This window comes from Pleurodeles waltl, chromosome 8, assembly GCF_031143425.1.
Source record: "Pleurodeles waltl isolate 20211129_DDA chromosome 8, aPleWal1.hap1.20221129, whole genome shotgun sequence".
In the NCBI taxonomy this organism is placed as follows: domain Eukaryota; kingdom Metazoa; phylum Chordata; class Amphibia; order Caudata; family Salamandridae; genus Pleurodeles; species Pleurodeles waltl.
This window is the reverse complement of record NC_090447.1, coordinates 1,451,560,864-1,451,579,072: the sequence shown is the minus strand read 5'-3', so window position 1 is coordinate 1,451,579,072 and position 18,209 is coordinate 1,451,560,864. Positions and strand designations below refer to the sequence as shown.

At 45.4% G+C, this 18,209-nt stretch overlaps 1 protein-coding gene across 7 annotated transcripts in view; it reads right to left on the bottom strand.

The window, feature by feature from the left end:
* Window positions 1–18,209, bottom strand: part of BCL9 (BCL9 transcription coactivator) — a 505,695-nt gene that overhangs the window by 227,006 nt on the left and 260,480 nt on the right. The window lies entirely within an intron of this gene.

Below are 18,209 nucleotides of genomic sequence, written 5' to 3'. Positions count from 1 at the left end.
ACATTATTTCCACACAACTTTAGAAATACCCCCAATATCAAAGCAAACCTGTTTTGCCCAGCAACTTAAAAAACAAGCATTTGCAATGCAATGGGTCTCATATTTGCTTGAGTTAGTGCTATTGGTGGTGTAAATTCACAACTGTACTTTCTTTGCTACATCAATAGGACAACCCTGCCTCATAAGTTGGTCTTTTCCTGCCACATAATTCCAGTTGCCCTGCATATAATTAAAGCACTTCCATTTACTTTCTTCCTCCATCTGCAGCCGAAAACGAAAATGCTGCCATTTAGCATCCTAATTTAAATCTGCCATGCTAATTCCAATAGAATACCACTTTGACCACCCCACCATCAGAGTTGCTGGCTTGCTACCACAAGTCCCAAAAAAAAATAAAAAAAAAATAAAAAAGACACAAGACCGCCATGGAAGAGTAACAAGAGAACAACTAGAAGGGTAACCCAAACACATCAAGAGTGTTCAAACAGTCATAGTGTAATAAGGATGTTAAGTTGGCCTGAATCAAGGTCATAATTGCAATAAGGAGAGATTAATAAAACATGCAATTATCCTATAAACTCAATAAAAACATTTATCAGAAATAAACGTCTGGCATTAGTCTGTAATGCTGAGAACCACCCCAGAGGACACCATGATATAAAAACAACATTTGTAAGAAACATGGTCATGTAACCATACAGTTAACCCCTAGAGGGCATAACCACATGAAGAGACAGGCAGAAAGTAATGCAGTGTAACCACAGATTTAGCACCTAGGAAGCAAAGCGCCTTACACATTTTCAGGCCTACTGCAATACTATTACAAACAAGGCCCTTAGAACACAAACTACTCTCATCTATAAAACAAAAGTTCCAGCCATGACAGAACTCAAGACACTGACCTGGTGTGAGGGATTATTATTTTGGGGTCCGTACTAACCTTAGTGTGGGGACCCAGAGATGAGCTAAATAGGAAGAGTGTGTTGTGTTGAACGTTTTGGTGGTGGTCACATTGCCCTAGGACCACCACAGGCTGAGTTATGGGGGAAAAAGTTTTGAAAAAGAATGCTTGCAAAGCATTATGGGGCTATTTTCCTTGAGTGCAGCACATATTGTAGTATTATTACCTCTTGTGCTGTGTCAGGAGAGTCGCTTTGAAGATTTGTGTTTTTTTTATGTAAAAGCATTTATCAATTACAATTGTTTTTGTGAAAGCTAGGCAGCGCAAAGGGGAGAGCCAAAAGAAATTACTCTGAATAGGTAACAGTCTGAACAATGTGATCAGCGATTCAGTGCCAACGATGGTAGTTGGAGCTGTGAGCACCTCAGATCACAAAGAGGAGACACAAAAGAAAAAAATAATTTGCCCACGATGAAGTATATTGCCACATAATCAATAATTCATGTAACAAGGACAGTTTGTAAGGAAGTAACAAAACCACCCCAAGGCGGGTCAAATGTAAAGCATTTACCAATGACATCAAGGATTTTTTGAAAGGCAAGCCCACGAACGAGTGAAAGTCATAGGCGTGGTTAAAAGCCCACAGATAACAGGTCGAAAAGCGCTTGCACACTTCACCTAAAAAATTAAATCCTTTTTGTTCAGTGAAAAGGATGATAAAAGATGGTACATAAGCTATTGTAAGGAAAACTAGAAAAAATACACAATGGTTTCATCAAATACTTGAATAGGTAAACAAGAAAAAAAGTAATGTTCTTCTGTTCTGCAACCAACACTTTCCTCGGTGTGGTACGCCCAAATTCTAAATATTTAAATACGCATTTGTTCAGAACATTTACGAAAAATGGGTCTATAATATTTAAGTTCCGATTATATTAATTGCCAGTTCACTGACATTTAGGAAACTAAGCATGACACGTGGGCAAAAATGTTGCTAACTTTAACAAAGCAAGTACACTGCCTAAAGCTTCGCATGATTGGAGGTACCTGGACTGAAAGCATTTAAAGTGAAGACAAAAAGGTTAAGTAGTGAAAGTGCCCCTGTGCGGTGTCTCGAGTACTTCCCAAAGAGCAGACAAAGCTTAACGTTGCCTCCAGAAAAAGCGTGGTAAGTCAAGAAATAGGTTCGTTCTGAAACAGTACCAATCTACGTCCAATCAGAGAGCCTCAAAAATGTCCCAAATCTCAGACCGCAGCCCACCCTCCATTGCTTCAATGCCCCCCATGGTCCCAAATATCACAGGACACCGTCACTGTCCAAAACACAGAACATGTTGTGACACTAAAGATCGGAGTAATTCAGCTGCGACTGACACCTTACCAAAGCAGCGATCAACACTTTCTCATCAGGAGGCAGAGGAGCCAAATAAATGGGGTGGTGGGCTTGCCCTAGGCTTTGGGGGATAGCTCAGCTGAGGACAGCTTCAAGGTTATGAAGCAACTTCTTTGCTGTGTGCATGCTATACACAAATATAAGCGCAGAAACATAAAACTGATTTTCTCTACTGCAACTCATGTATGCACGTACACACATACATATATATTTTTTATTATAGCCAAAAGGTAGCACAGCGTTGTATATGTCCAAAGACAAGCGTGAAGTCAACGAACAGGAGAAGAAGCTAGCTGGGTTGTGGGCGGGTAATATAATCTCTTTTGCATAGTGCTTTGTGATATAATAATTATAAATTACTCATTTACTCCCAAACAGGAGTGACCATGCAAGCTTTGATACATTTAACAAGGTACGGCTTTTCGGTAAGTAAAAGAACTTCAATCGAGTATTTCAGTGCTTGTGCCCTGGTAAAGAGATGGCTGAAAAATGCAGCAATATACATATTTGCATTGCACCAGCAGTTTCAAACCATGGTAAATCTCTGTATTTAACTACAATCTTTTAGAAAACGGGCACTATGGAAAACAAAGCTGGCAATTAAAGTGCTTCCTGGTGTGTTGCTCTGCTGTACCTCCCCATGCTGCTTAGCTAACAGTACAGAGGGCCCTCTGCCGACTAAGATTACTGGCCAGAATTACTGCTGGAGCCTCGCGGCCCTGAAACTCATACAAACTAGCGACTAGAGCGCTACATGCCGTGTCCTCTTCAAGAGTAATGCCATACTTTTATGGTAAAGATGCACAGCGCACAAGGGCAGCCTCATACCAATGACCAGATCATACTTCACATAAATATCCATGCACACAATCAGTAATGTTGACAAACCACTCTTTCAGATCGGTGACACACTCAATTCTAGATTGCAACAGTTTTGTAGGCAGATACGAGTCAACGTGCAATTCTGTTTATAAAAACAGAGCTTTCGCCACAAAAGTACCTGCAGGGTTCATTAATCCATCACTTACCAAAGGAAGCTCGCTATGTCAGTCAAATGATGAAGCCTCCCATGGGCAAAGGACATTGCCAGTTACCAAGAAAGCAGGATCAGCATTAATGCTCGCATCTGATGGCAGATTAAGACAGCAAGGGCAATCTGGCCTGTGAAGTGCCTTCTCTGCCCCTTAAAACACTGTTGACAGCTTGTGCTTTTGGACATTAGCAAAAGTTATCAAGATAATAGTAGTGACGGAAATGTACCCTGCATGGTATACCAACATACTCCCCTGCCCCGAGTGCATATCTAGTATTCTGACTGTTATTTTGGCCCTAGCACCACACTAAGAATGCGCGCACAAGTCTTTCTCAGACTTTGAGGGGTCCTGTACCTTTCATGTGACCTGGAGGGGCACACCAGGCGTACCCTCAGAGCACATAAGACTAGAGTCCCAACCATGATTTACCACAAAGCGATCATAACGGGAGACCGATAGTGTGGTCAAACCTTTCTACCCTTCACTGAGCATGTGGCCCACAGGCCCTTCTTTGTAGAGTTCTGCTGTAATATAAACACCTAGAACCTTGCACTGACATCCTGCGTGTATGTCGACCATGTGTGCGAGTAGAACACATGCAGTAGCTGGATTGTGTGCGAGTGAAACTGGGTACCAACGCCTGTGGGATGCATTTTGGATGCCCCTAGTTTGGCATGGAACAACATAAGGACAGCTTCCCCCAACAGTGGAAGTATTTTGTCTGCATTCCTGTGGCTAGAGACTTTAACAAGCAGTTCTTCCCTAGAACCAATATCTGGTTGATGGTTAGGTGAAATCAGCAGATGTAGCGCCACAGGGGAGAATCATTATCAGGATTGTGCTGTACACTGGACTGAACTGTTTAGAATTTAGTACTGTGGTGAAATTAGTTAAAGACAAGTACTGGGCTAGACATTAAAGTTATTTGGTCTATTGATAGTCTGAGGGCAATGAGCTCAGAACTCAACAATCTTCCTACACCCGCTACCCTGAGAGTCATGTGTGAAAAGCAACATGACAGAGCCATCTTAAGGCTGATCTACACCAGTGGTAAATGACCTTGACAAAAGGGGTTAGACAGATGTAAGCATTTATTTTATGTGTATATGCTACTAACCAATACGGGCTTACTCTTACAGCAGAGGAACGTGCAAAAGGCTGTTAAGGTAGACAGGTCCGGTGTTGTGGAGGGCCTTGTGTGTGTGGATGAGTAGTTTAAAAGTGATCCTCTTGTCCACAGGGAGCCAGTGGAGGTCTCATATGGTGGGAGATGTGGTTGTGGCGGGGTACATTGAGGATCAGTCGGGCGGAGGCATTTTGGATGCGCTGGAGGCGTCGTAGGTGTTTGGCAGGGATGCCTGTGTAGAGTGCGTTGCCATAGTCTAGCTTGCTGCTGACGAGGGCTTGTGTCACGGTTCTTCTTGTTTCAGTCGGGATCCACTTGTAGATCCTGCGGAGCATGCAGAGGGTGTTGTAGCAGGAGGAGCAGACATCGTTGACCTGTTTGGCCATGGAGAGGGAGGAGTTGAGGATGAATCCTAGATTTCGTGCATGGTTGGTGGGAGTTGGAGGGGTTCCCAGTGTGGTCGGCCACCATGAGTTGTCCCAGGCTTAGGTGGTGGTTCCAAGGATGAGGACCTCCGTCTTGTCAGAGTTCAGCTTCAGCCGGCTCTTCCTCATCCATTCGGCGATGGCCTTCATGCCCTCGTGGAGGTTGGTTTTGGCGGTGTGCGGGTCTTTGGTGAGGGAGAGGTTGAGCTGTGTGTCATTGGCGTAGGAGATGATGTTGAGGTCGTATTGGCGGGCCGTTTGTGCAAGGGGGGCCATGTAGATATTGAACAGTGTAGGGCTGAGGGAGGAACCTTGGGGTACGTCGCAGATGTCGGTGGCTGTGGATCGGAAAGGTGGGAGGCGTACACTTTGGGTTCGGCCATGGAGGAAGGAAGCGATCCAGTCGAGGACTTTGCCTTCTATTCCGGCTTTGAAGAGGCGGGCTATCAGGGTGTGGTGGCAGACTGTGTCGAATGCAGCAGAGAGGTCCAGGAGGATGAGGGCTGATGTTTCTCCGTTATCCAGTTGGCGTCGGAGGTAGTCTGTGGCAGCTAGAAGGGCGGTCTCGGTGCTATGGTTCCATCTGAACCCTGACTGAGAGGGGTCCAGGATGTTGCTGTCTTCAAGGTGGCGAGTCAGTTGCGTGTTGGCGATTTTTTCAATGACCTTTGCTGGGAAGGGGAGCAGGGAGATGGGACAGAAGTTCTTGAGATCGAGGGTGTCAGCTTTGGGCTTCTTCAGGAGGGCGTGGATTTCGGCATGCTTCCAACTTTCCGGAAAAATTGCTGTTTCGAAGGAGATATTGATGACCTTCCGTAGTTGGGGGGGGGGGGGGGGGGGATGGTTGCGTCGGCTTTGTTATACGTGTGGTGTGGGCATGGGTCAGATGGTGATCCTGAGTGAATGGAGTTCATGATCTGAAGTGTCTGTGTCGTTGACGTTTGCCCAGGAGGTCAGTGTGGGTGGGGCTTGCGGGGATGGGGTCTGGCATGGTTGTGGTAGAAAAGCTGTTGTGGATGTCGGTGATTTTCAAAATCATCGAAGCCATAAAATTGCATAATTCCAGTGGCCCTGCTTATAGTAATAGTTAGCCCTGCCAATGCCCTCTATGCAGCTGTATCTGCCCACAATTAGGAGTTAGTGAGCACTGGAATCCTAATAAAGAAGTAGTAAGACTACTTAATACAAGTTCCTGTGTTTATCTGTTTAAGACAATTTAGTTAAAACGTGCAATACGTCCATTAATTAATTCTACTGACTTATGTAGGATAATTTCAATAGCAGTACTTCGGAAGCCATTCCCCCAACTAAATAACATAAGTAGCAGTGTGCAAAATTAGTTTAACATGCTTTTGCATAATTATGAGAAATTCTGGCAAAATTATGCAAATTGCGTGAAATGCAAATCTGGAATTTAGAGCCATGTTTCAGCTCAAATCGTGTCACGTCCATTCTTTATGCGTGGTCGCATTTCACGGTAAAAAAAAAAAAATCGTGTAACAGACAAGTTCCATACACAGCCGTTCGTTTAGTGGTTGTCTGTGTTGCTCCAGCACTTCCTTGCTTGAATTTATGCCCAAACAGTAGCATATGCCATATGACAATCTTGGGAATTTACCGTAACGTGAAAATCCCGAAACTACGCCATGCAATGTAAACTTCACCCAGGGCTTGGTAAAGAGCACACAATATATAGCACTAAAAAAAGAGAGTTTCTACTTTGGATTCTTCCTCTCGCTCCACTTCCTTTCATCTCACTGCTTTTAGTTATTGGAACAGGATAGAAAAGAATATGTACTTTTGTTTGCATATGTATATGTTTTGTGAAAACAGATGTTGCAACATAGCAGACTTTGACTGAAAAGTCAAAGATATTCCAGCAAAATTGATTAAAAAGTAGGTAGCAAAGATGATTTTACTAACAGCATCTTAAAACACTCTTCCAAATCCTGTTACATTGTCCATAAACCCGTGCTGACAATCTGTCAACAAAAGACACCCGACCGTAATACAAAGGAGCAGAATCGACATTTTGAGAATTACTGCTTTTTTTCCTGTGAAAAAGTAACTTGTAACCGCAGAGAGATTCGCAAATGTCAAAAGACAACAGCTGCTTTAAAAAGGGCCTTTGCATTTATTCATTTTTCCAAACCCTTATTTAATAGACCGCGCACCCAGTGGGAGACGCCATACTTCCCAATGCACTCATTCTACCTCAGCAAGGCCGCACCAGAGGCTTGTGAGGCCGGGCCTTAGGCACCGAATGTAAACGCCGTGGTAAAGGCCATTTAATCACATTGGATTGCTTCAACTGTAATCCTGCTGAAGATAAGATACTGCCTAGTGCTTTTGGATGTCGATCAAGTTATGTGGACTGCTTCTTCCTTTTTTACTAGGGGGGGGGGAGGAGGTCAAGGTTGAGAAACAGCAACATAAGTGTGAAAAATTATCAGAATGCACGTCTCAGATGGGGCTTAAAGAAATCTAGCTGTTCCAGAGATGGGTTAATGAATACACAGCTTGCTAGGCTAAGAATGATGAGCGCTCTAGCACCCAACAATCAAAGTGATTCACGAAAGATTACGATGAACTTTAAGGTACATAGCTCTAAAAAGCCAAGCCTGACGTTCAATTACCATGGTGCTCAAATAACGATTAAAAAAAAAGTCAATTAAGGAATAGGAAATTGTAATAACTCAATGAAGAAATATCAATAAAATTATGCAAAGAAAAAATGCTCACAGACGTATTAAGGGTTGAACAAAGTACGCAATCCTACAGAAACATCTAATACAAACAGACGACTGACCAGCAATTAAGACTTTTGCACATCAACGCTAATTAAGTGAGTGCACAAATGCACATTGAGTAAGAGTCGGTGGGCCTGTAGTGCACACGTAAGGGTTTTGGTGACATGATACTAAGCGGCAAAACTAAATAAAAGAAAGGCTGCAAATGGCACCAAAGGTTTAGAGGTGGCATTTAATGGAGGAGAACTACTAAAAAAACAAATTTAAATAAAAAATAAAAAAAATAAAACATTTGAAAATTATGTTCCAACTTCATCTCAGCTAAGAACCTCATCAGCATAACCTCCGAAACGTAGGTTTCACATACAGAGAAAAAAAACATTATATATGTCTTCATATGTGCATATTGCTATAGTCTTATGCCAATGTGTCCTAGGGCTCTATATAGTTGTATCCTAGCACCCTATTGGAGTGTCAGTTAAGAATGTTGGCTTTGAAAAGAGGACCTGCAGACCACGGACGGCTTGGTTGCCCTCTCTGTGATCTGGCAGGGGTTGCTCGTGTATACTTGAATAAAAGGAGTTTCTCATCTATGTCCCAAGTGCTTCCATTTATCTTAACAGTTTGTGTCCAGGAAAGGATTATGAACGGAATGAAGTTGCCCAACTAATAACATTTAAGTGGGTTACACACTAGTATGTGGATGGTCACAGACGAACGAGTTACTTACCTTCGGTTACGACTTTTCTGGTGGATACATTAGCTACCTGTGGATTCCTCACCTAATGAATACTCCCATGGCGCCAGCATTCGACGGAAAGGATGAGGCGGAGGATAGAACGTGGACAAAGTAATTGTCTGGGCCAAATGGAAGGGTGAAACAACCTTCGGGAGGAAAGCAGCCTTGGTCCTCAACACCACCTTATCCCCATAAAAAGTTGTATAAGGGGGTTTTACTGATAAGGCTTGCAACTCACTCACTCTCCTTGCAGATGTTATAGCCACCAGGAAGACTGTTTTAATAACCAAATACCTTAAGGGGCAAGAATGCATAGGCTCGAAAGGGGACCCCATAAGGAAAGTGAGGACCAAGGACAAATCCCATTGAGGCATAAAGAATGGTTTTGGAGGATATTTATTTAGAAGACCTTTCAAGAATCTGAGAACAATAGGGGATTTAAATAACAATGGTTGATCTGGAAGACAAATGAAGGCTGACAGGGCAGACAAATAACCTTTAATGGTAGCCACTGCACAACCTTTCTGCGCTAGAGACAGAGCAAAAGACAAAACATCTGACAGATGAGCATGTAAGGGATCAATCTGTCTCTCTCCACACCACATAACAAATTTAGACCACCTATTAGCGTAGATAGATTTAGTGGAGTGTCGCCTGGCCGCTAATATAACATCCACTACATCAGGCGGGAGAGAGAAGGAACTCAGGTTGCCCCGTTCAATCTCCAGGCATGTAGGTGTAGACTCTGGAGGTTGGGGTGTAAAACCTGCCCCTGCGACTGCGAGAGGAGGTCTGCCCTGAGAGGGAGACGGAGCGGAGGGCACAGCGAGAGTTGGAGAAGGTCGGAGTACCACACCCTCCTTGGCCAATCCGGAGCTATTAAGATGACTTGGGCCCAGTCTTGGCGAATCTTCCTCAACACTCGAGGAATCAAGGGTATGGGGGGGAAACGCGTAAAGCAACTGGTCGCACCAGGTTATCAGAAACGCGTCCCCCAATGCTCCCTGCACCGGATACTGGAGGCTGCAGAATAACGGACAATGCGTGTTCTCCCGAGTGGCAAACAGATCTATCCGAGGAAACCCCCACATCTGGAAGATTAAACGGACTTGATCTGGATGGAGACGCCACAAGTGGTCGGCCAAGAATTGGCGACTGAGACTGTCCGCACGTACATTCAAGACCCCGGCCAAATGATTTGCTACCAAGCAAATCTGATGGTCCTTTGCCCAGGACCATAGTCGAAGAGCTTCTCTGGCGAGAAGGTACGACCCTACTCCTCCCTGTTTGTTTATGTACCACATCGTGGTAGTATGGTCCGTCAGGACCCGTACCGACTGACCACGAAGGGAAGGGAGGAAGGCCTTGAGAGCCAGACGTACAGCCCGTAACTCTAACAGATTGATATGAAACATCTGTTCCTCTGGAGACCAAAGTCCTTTGATCTCCAGATCCCCCAGATGAGCTCCCCACCCTAGAGTGGAAGCATCCGTTATGACCGTGGCCACTGGTGGCGACTGCGCGAACGGCTTTCCTTGCGAAAGATTGTTGCTCGCAATCCACCACTTCAAGTCCACAGCAGCATCTCTGGAGATCTTGACCGCACCTTCTAGATCTCCCTTGTGTTGAGACCACTGCCTTCGGAGGCACCACTGAAGAGCCCTCATGTGCCAGCGAGCATGCGTGACCAACAGTATGCAGGAGGCAAACAGACCGAGCAGACGAAGGACCTTGAGGACTGGAACTACTGCTCCATTTCGAAACATTGGAACCAATTCCTGAATATCTTGAACCCGCTGAGGCGGAGGAAAGGCTCGATTCAATGTTGTATCCAGTACTGCCCCTATGAACAGGAGGCGCTAAGAGGGCTCCAGGTGAGATTTGGGCACGTTCACCGAAAAGCCCAGGTCGAACAACAACTGGGTTGTTGACTGCAGAGGATACGACACAAGCTCCGGGGACTTGGCTTTGATCAACCAGTCGTCCAAGTAAGGGAATACTGCTATCCCCTTCCTTCTGAGCTCTGCCGCAACCACTGACATCACCTTCGTGAAGACTCGAGGTGCTGAAGTAAGACCAAACGGGAGGACCGCCAACTGATAGTGCTGCGACCCTACCACAAACCGGAGATACATCCTGTGCGACTTGAGTATCGGGATATGAAAATAAGCATCCTGCAAGTCGACAGACACCATCCAATCTTCTTTGTTCAACGCCAAAAGCACCTGTGCTAGGGTCAGCACCTTGAACTTTTCCTGATTGAGGAACCAATTCAAGATCCTCAGATCCAGGATCGGTCTCAACCGACCATCTTTCTTGGGAATCAGGAAGTACCTTGAGTAACAACCTCGACCCCTTTCCTGCTCTGGAACCAACTCCACCGCGCCCTTTGAAAGGAGGACTTGAACCTCCTGTTCTAGCAACAGGAGGTGTTCTTCTGAACAATAAGATGTGTGGGGCGGGAGGGGGGGCGGAAACTCCCGAAAGGGAAGGGTGTAGCCTTTCTCCACAATACTGATAACCCATGTGTCCGTTGTAATAGTCTCCCACTTGTGGAGAAAATGCCGTAATCTTCCCCCTACAGGAGAGGAGTGAGTGGGAAATGGTGGAAGGCTAAGACTGCTTCCCCTGCTGCACCCCTCCAGAGGACGAGGAAGAGGCAGAGTGCTGCTGAGAGGCTCCTCTGGTGCGGGCCCTACCCCTCCCTCTAAATGATCTAAAGGTGAGAGAAGAGGCAGGTTGCTGGAATCTCCCCCGAAAGGAAGAGGAGGAAGAGCCACGTCCAAATCCACAAAACCTCCTAAAAAACCTGGAGGAGGCAGAAGAAGCGGCTTGCAGCCCTAATGACTTGGCTGTGGCCCTGCTTTCTTTACACCTTTCCAAGGCCGAATCTGCTTTGGCTCCAAAAAGTTTGTCCCCATCAAACGGGAGGTCCAAAAGGGTCGACTGCACGTCCGCAGAGAACCCTGAGTTGCGAAGCCAAGCTTGTCTCCTCGCAACCACAGCCGTGCCCATCGCCCTAGCCAATGAGTCAGTCGTATCCAACCCAGATTGGATAACCTGGGTTGCAGCAGCCTGGGCATCGGAGACTATATTCAAAAGCCCTTGGGGAAGCTCTGTATGTGAAGATGTTATTTCGTCCATAAGAGCATAGATGTACCTCCCCAAGATACATGACGTGTTGGTGGACTTCAACGCCATCCTGCAGGATGAGAATATTTTCTTGGACTGCGAGTCCAACTTCTTGGAGTCTCTATCCCCCGGCACCATCGGAAAAGATCCAGGCGCTGACCTAGAAGAACAGGAGGCCTGGACCACCAAGCTCTCCGGCGTAGGGTGTCTGGACAGAAAGCCAGAGTCAGATGGCGCAGCCCGATACCTCCTGGCCACAGCCCTATGAACAGCCGAGGAAGATACCGGCTTCTTCCACACCTACAACACCGGATCAAGCAAAGCCTCATTGAATGGTGAAAGAGGCTCCGCTGCAGTAGAGGCCGGATGCAGGATCTCAGTCAACAAATTCTGCTTCGCCTCCGCTACCGGCAAAGGCAATTCAAGAAAGTTAGCTGCCTTTCTTACCACAGCGTGAAAAGTGGCCGCCTCCTCAGTATACTCCCCTGGAGATGACAAGTCCAACTCAGGGGAAGTATCCAGCCCACTAGCTGTATCCAGTCCATGAAGACCCTCGCCAGAATCCTCTCTCTCTCCTTCCTCCAAGACCCGTTGGTATTCCTGCTCCTCTAAGAGACGGAGAGCACGCCTCCTAGAATGTAGCCTCTCCAATACGCGGCGTCGACATGGCATCTGCCGAATTCGAGGAACGACGCCGATCGCCGGATCCATCCAACGCTATGTCCGGCACCACAGGCAGCTTCGACGCCGAGGTAGGAGCCGGATGCAGAGAGGCAAGTCTCGGAGCCTCCGATGGTCCTGTCGGAGTCACTGGTTGAAACCCCGAAGTCGACGGGATGGAAAGCTCCGGGGCCGAAACCTCTGGGGCCACCGGAGCGGACACCGGAGTTGACACCGGTGCCGAGCCCACATTCCCTAAGGGGAGAAAGGGCATGAAGGGTGCTGGCCGGAGCACCCAAGGTGAAAGCCAACGGCCCCGAAGGACCAGTTGGAGCACCTCCTGGAGCCATCTGCTGAAAGATGGTATACATCGCATTCAAAAATGCGGTATTATCGGCTCCAGGGGCAGGAAAAGCCGGATACTGGGGTGCCTGGATCGAAGGCGACCCCGACGCCAGCCTCGACGTCTGCAACACCGGAGAGAACACCTGAGGCTGCGTCACTTCAATCACTGAAGATGTCTGCCCAGGCGAAGTCGGCGAAGCCGGAGAAGGCACCGGCGTCGATGGATGTGGAGTGACTGACCTCCCAAGTCTTACGACGCCGAGCCGAACGCGACCTCGATCGAGACCTCTGGCTGGAATGGCGCCGTGAATCCCTACGGCGCCAGGAATCTCGATGACGCCGATGAGTCTTCGGCAAGGAGGACTTCCTATGATGCTTCTTCTCCTTCCTCTTCGCCATGAAGAGTTTAGCCTCTCGCTCTTTTAGGGCCTTGGGATTCATGTGTTGGCATGAATCACATGTTGCGACGTCGTGGTCGGAGCTTAAGCACCATAAACAGTCCGAGTGTGGGTCCGTAACGGACATCTTGCCCCCACACTCCCGACAGGGCTTGAAACCAGACTTCCTCTGAGACATAGTAACTCTCAGATAAAAATCACGCAGCAGAAAAACACACTGTAACTTCGAAAGCAACAGTAGCTCCCTCGAAGATAACTGTTTCGAATGCACGGAAAAAAGGGAACTGACGTTGGCACGTCGGCGAGGACCTCTTATTGCCTGTATGACGTCAGACGGCGTCGCGTGGGCTAGAGTGACGTCCTCGTCGACGTGCAGAGACTAGGAAGAAGATTTCCGTCGAATGCTGGCGCCATGGGAGTATTCATTAGGTGAGGAATCCACAGGTAGTTGTATCCATCAGAAAAGGTAGCCAATGAACTGCTACTATCTTCTGCTTTCCCATCCATGTCTTCCACAGAAGCCAGCAATGTTCGCTGCCCTTCCACTGCTTGCACCAGAAGGACACCGTCAAGGGGGCTCCACGTCCAAGTTTACATATGTAGTCCTCTCTACTGTTTACCTCATTTAAACTGTATTCAACACACACACACACACACACACACACACACACACACAGCGGCATTTCAACGCACTTATATAACAATCGAAATTCAACTGACCTTATAAGTCAATAATGAGCAAACTTCTGTTTCATACAACATAGTCCTCACTTTAGCTGTAGAGGGGGGAGCCTTCCAAGCCTGGTCAGCAGACGTATCAGATTCCATGTACTAATTTCTAGCATTACCTTCACAAGCCACAGTCTGACACAGGGACCAGTCATTAGCACCCCAAAGAGACTACTACAAGATTGCCACCAATCTTCAGGACCCGTACTACAATGGCAAGCTCAGAGGATTTAGTCTTCAGGTGAGCTATTGCATTCAGCTGCTCCCTGCTCAAGACTGAAATCTTACACCCTGCTTATTGTTTAAATGAAAGGTACCAGGTTCTCCAGTATCCCCGGATCACTTCTTTTACACTTCAGCATAGCTGCAAGAGTAAGAGGTCATGAGTAAGCTAAAGGGATAAAGGACAGCAACATCTCAAAACTTATGAATTTTGCAGCATAAGCCACTAAGCTGGCGGCTACTGTCCCCACGTACTCAGCCCCCGCAGTAGTGAGTGTACCCAAGTCATGATAACCCTTAGACACCTACCTTATAAACCACTACAAAGCGCACAAACAGTGGTATCATGATTAAACTACAGAGGATGTAGTAATTCTAAAGATGAGAGCAGGATATCTTTTCTGCATTTCCTGCAAAACAATGTACAAGAATGCCGAGCACAAGATTTCTTAAAGTGGTGCAGAAACCCCCTCAGGCAGTCTTGACAAAAAGGAGGCACCAGAGCAGCAAAAAGTCACTTTTAAATAGCCCCCTTAAAAATATTATTGTTACAGTCAAGGGACGTAGTGAATACACCCTTTTAAAGGCACATTTCTGCTAATCAGCTTTTCATCAACACGCGTTACCCCAAAAAAAGAAAAATACGATTTTTTTTATATATATTTTTTTTAAAGGTTTGTTTCAACCACTTCGGCTCCAGACCATCCAGCCCACTAGTGCTCATGTTCTGAAAACACCTCCAGGCTGTCCTAGCACACAAGTCAAGAAATTATTTTAGCCTTGGGAGCAATGGACGATCTTACCCAGCTCCCAAGGATATTTAATGATTTTTCTTTGAAATGACGATTGGCGCATGCAACGCAATGACATCATTTCAGAGAAGGAAAAAGTGAAATGGGCCAACCGGCTCATCTCACTTTCACTACTTTGTTACTCGGGGAATATCTTCCCCCCAAGCACCAAAACAGACAGGAATCTCCCCTTTCCAATGGTACCTTTCCCTATTGGATCCATGCTTTGGGATCACAGCAGGATGGCGATCCCCAAACAGGGATCCACTCCACCAGACAGAAGGGATTATTTTTTTTTGAGAGGAGGGAGCTGCCACATCACAATTGGCAAGCACTTTGTGTAATCCTGGGCCCCAAGAGTCTCTCGGGGAAGATTAGAGGTGCCTCCCAAGGTGTCAGAAAGCCTACTTGTCACCAGGGATTTTTAATAGGGGCATAAATGGGTGGGGGTGGCCCACCCAGAAATCTGGCCTAGACCCCAACCTTCTAAAATAACTCCAACTGTCTTTTTGCCTCTCATCAGGGGTAGATTACAGGTCTTTTGCTCCAATCTGCCCTCGGCATGGAACAGAAAGCACACTAAACCACCAGGGACTATAATTGCTACATGGGGGAAGAGCCCCCTGCCACCCTGCAATGGGCTACCCCTCCTCCACCAAGCTGAAACATCGTTTTGCTCCCCCCCCCCCAAGAGGGTAGGCTGGAGGCTCTTATCTCTGGTATCTAGTGAGAAAGCCCACTAGACTTTTTTTTGTTTTTTTTTTTTAAATGGCGAAACGGGTGGGGGTGGCATTTGGACTAGCTCTGCCCACTTTTATAACTCCCAGCAGTCGTTCTTACCTCTCTCCCCTCCCCCTGTCAGGGGTAGATAGGTGTTTTCCTTCAATCTGCCCCCAGCAGGGAGCAGAAAGCCCACTAGACCACCAGGTATTTTATTTGGTACATGGAGCGACCCCCTGGCAATGAACTAATGCCTCCCCCCCACCCCTAATACTGCCAGGCCCAAAGGTCTTTCTGTCTTGTCACCCAGGAGCAAAATGGAGGTTGCTAATTATAATCTCCCCACCCCCAGGGGGCAAAAAGCCCATTAGACAACGGTTGACTGTGGAGAAATGGGTGGGGCCAGCCTCGGCACTGGGCATAACAGCACACCTGAAATGACACACCTATTCTTTCCACCAGGACCAAAGCATCCCATCTTTTTGGCAAATAGAAAAATTTTGATTTGAGGGATTTTTTTTCTCCACATTTTAATACATATAGGTAGTTAGAGCTGGACTAAGTCCCAATACTGTCCTACTTCTATGTTGAATGAATGCACTTTTCAGGCTCGGATCAGCTGCCACCTGGGGAAACCTACTATACCCAGACATTTCTGAAATTTAAACACCCGGGGCAGTCCAGGGTGGTATGCTTTGCGTGGATCCCATAAAGATCTCACCCACAAGGCCAAGCAAACCTCAAACTTCACCTAAAATAGCACATTTACCTTGCATTTCTGTGATGTAAACATCTGGAAGCAGCGAGAATCTGCAAAATTTCTACCACCCAGCGTTCCCCTAAATCGTCACAGTAAAAGTACTACCCCAATTGTGACTTGGCCTAGTGCCCCCCACCCCCCACAGGCACAAATCAGACCAGGGTCAATGTGAGTCACTCATATTGAACTTGGTTTGATGCCTTCCTGTTTCGTGCAGTACGCCCAGCCACAAAAGTGAGATAGCATTTTTTACTTGAGTGGAAATGTATGTGGTAGGAAATGTATGGTTCCCTGTAGATTCCAGAACTTTTCATAACAGAAATTTAAGGAAAATGTTTTTTTTAGGCAAAGTTGCTACAATTTTTCTAGGTTTTCTTAGGTGTCACCAGAGCTAGGGCCCAAATTCCACAGCTAGCCGTACTGCAAAAAAAAAAAAAGTCAGTTTTCAGTTGAAAAATTTGATGTGTCCATGTTGTGTTTGGGGCCCTTTCCGGTCACGGGCACTAGCACTACCCACACAAGGAAGGTACTATATATACACATATATATATATTTTATATCGGGAGACATGTGGACATACAGAACAGTAGAACACTTGTTATTACCAATTGTACTGTTCTGCATTTGTGCCTTCCAATGTAAAGCAGTGTGTATGAAATAAAGACAATTTTGATAAATGCCCTCTAAATCACATGGTAAGATAGGTACTCTCAAATTCAGAAATGTATACATAACCACTGCTCATAAACTCTGTATCTGATGTCTATTTAATAAATACATAGGCTTCTTTATACCCATTTTTCACTCTTTATACATTTTTGTACCACATGAATTACTCTATACCCAGTACACAATGAAAAACCATTGCAAGGTGCAGATCAGTTTTTGGCTCTGGGTACCTCGGGTGCTTGTAGAACCTACAAACCCTATATATACACACCCAAAACCAGAAGGGTTTAGCAAACTGAATGGTATATTGCTTCTGTAAAAAGCAGAGATCGTGACAAGGAAATACAAAATGAAAATTTCACAAATGGCTGTTTTTTTCCCATACTCACTTTCATTTTTTTTTCATCTCTACAGTTTGGGAAAAACTTGGGAGATCGACACAAATTATTTCTTGCTGTTTTTAAAATTGTATCTACTTTGTAAAAATGTATAGCTCTTCTAGATCACCCATGGATTTAACCCTGGTTTCCAAAATACAGATAAAATCCCAGTTAATCGAAAACACCTTTACCTATTTTCCCCGCTCGGGTGAATGGAAAAAAGGAAAGTTTAGTTTACAATACCCTTTTTATTATGATTAATCCATACTCAAAGTTAACAGATTATCCATTGAATATATATTCATAACCTCTTTGAAATGACACATATACAACTATACATACAGACATCTGTTAAGAAACGAATGACCAACCCATTTCGCTACATTCACTCACCATATCATTCATACCACCATCCACATTACCATCTTCATAACTTGACAGAATTTTTCTAGAGACATAATTGCACAGCATCAGTTTTATACTGAATACCTGTTTATATTTTTTTATCACAAGTTACAGGATCATTCAAATTGCCATGTGGCCAACTCTCTTATGTGAGATTCCCTTGCGGCTTTGTTATCGGCAGAATCTCGTAACTTGTGATAACATATATGAAAATGTATTAATTAGAAAACTGATGCTGTGCAATGTGTCGCAAGAAAAAGTGTGTTAAGCTATGAAGACAGAATGCTATATGTAATTTTTATGGTAATGTGAACAATGGCATGAATGAGGTTATGGTAAATGGATGTAGCGAATGGGTTGGTCATTTGTTTGACAGGGACTATGTATTAATCATAATAAAAAGGTTATAGTAAACTAAACTTTACTCTTCTGCCAAACACCCAAGTGGGGAAAATAGATAATTTTTGATTATTTATTAACTAGAAAGAGTTGTCTTTTTTTTTTTCCCGTTTTTTTTGGGCCCTGGTCCAGGAGCTATATTTGTAGCACAATTTCTGAATTGTAATTTTAACCTTGGTTTCCATCCCAAACTGGAAGTATTTAGAAAGCACAAAAATTAGGCAAAACAGG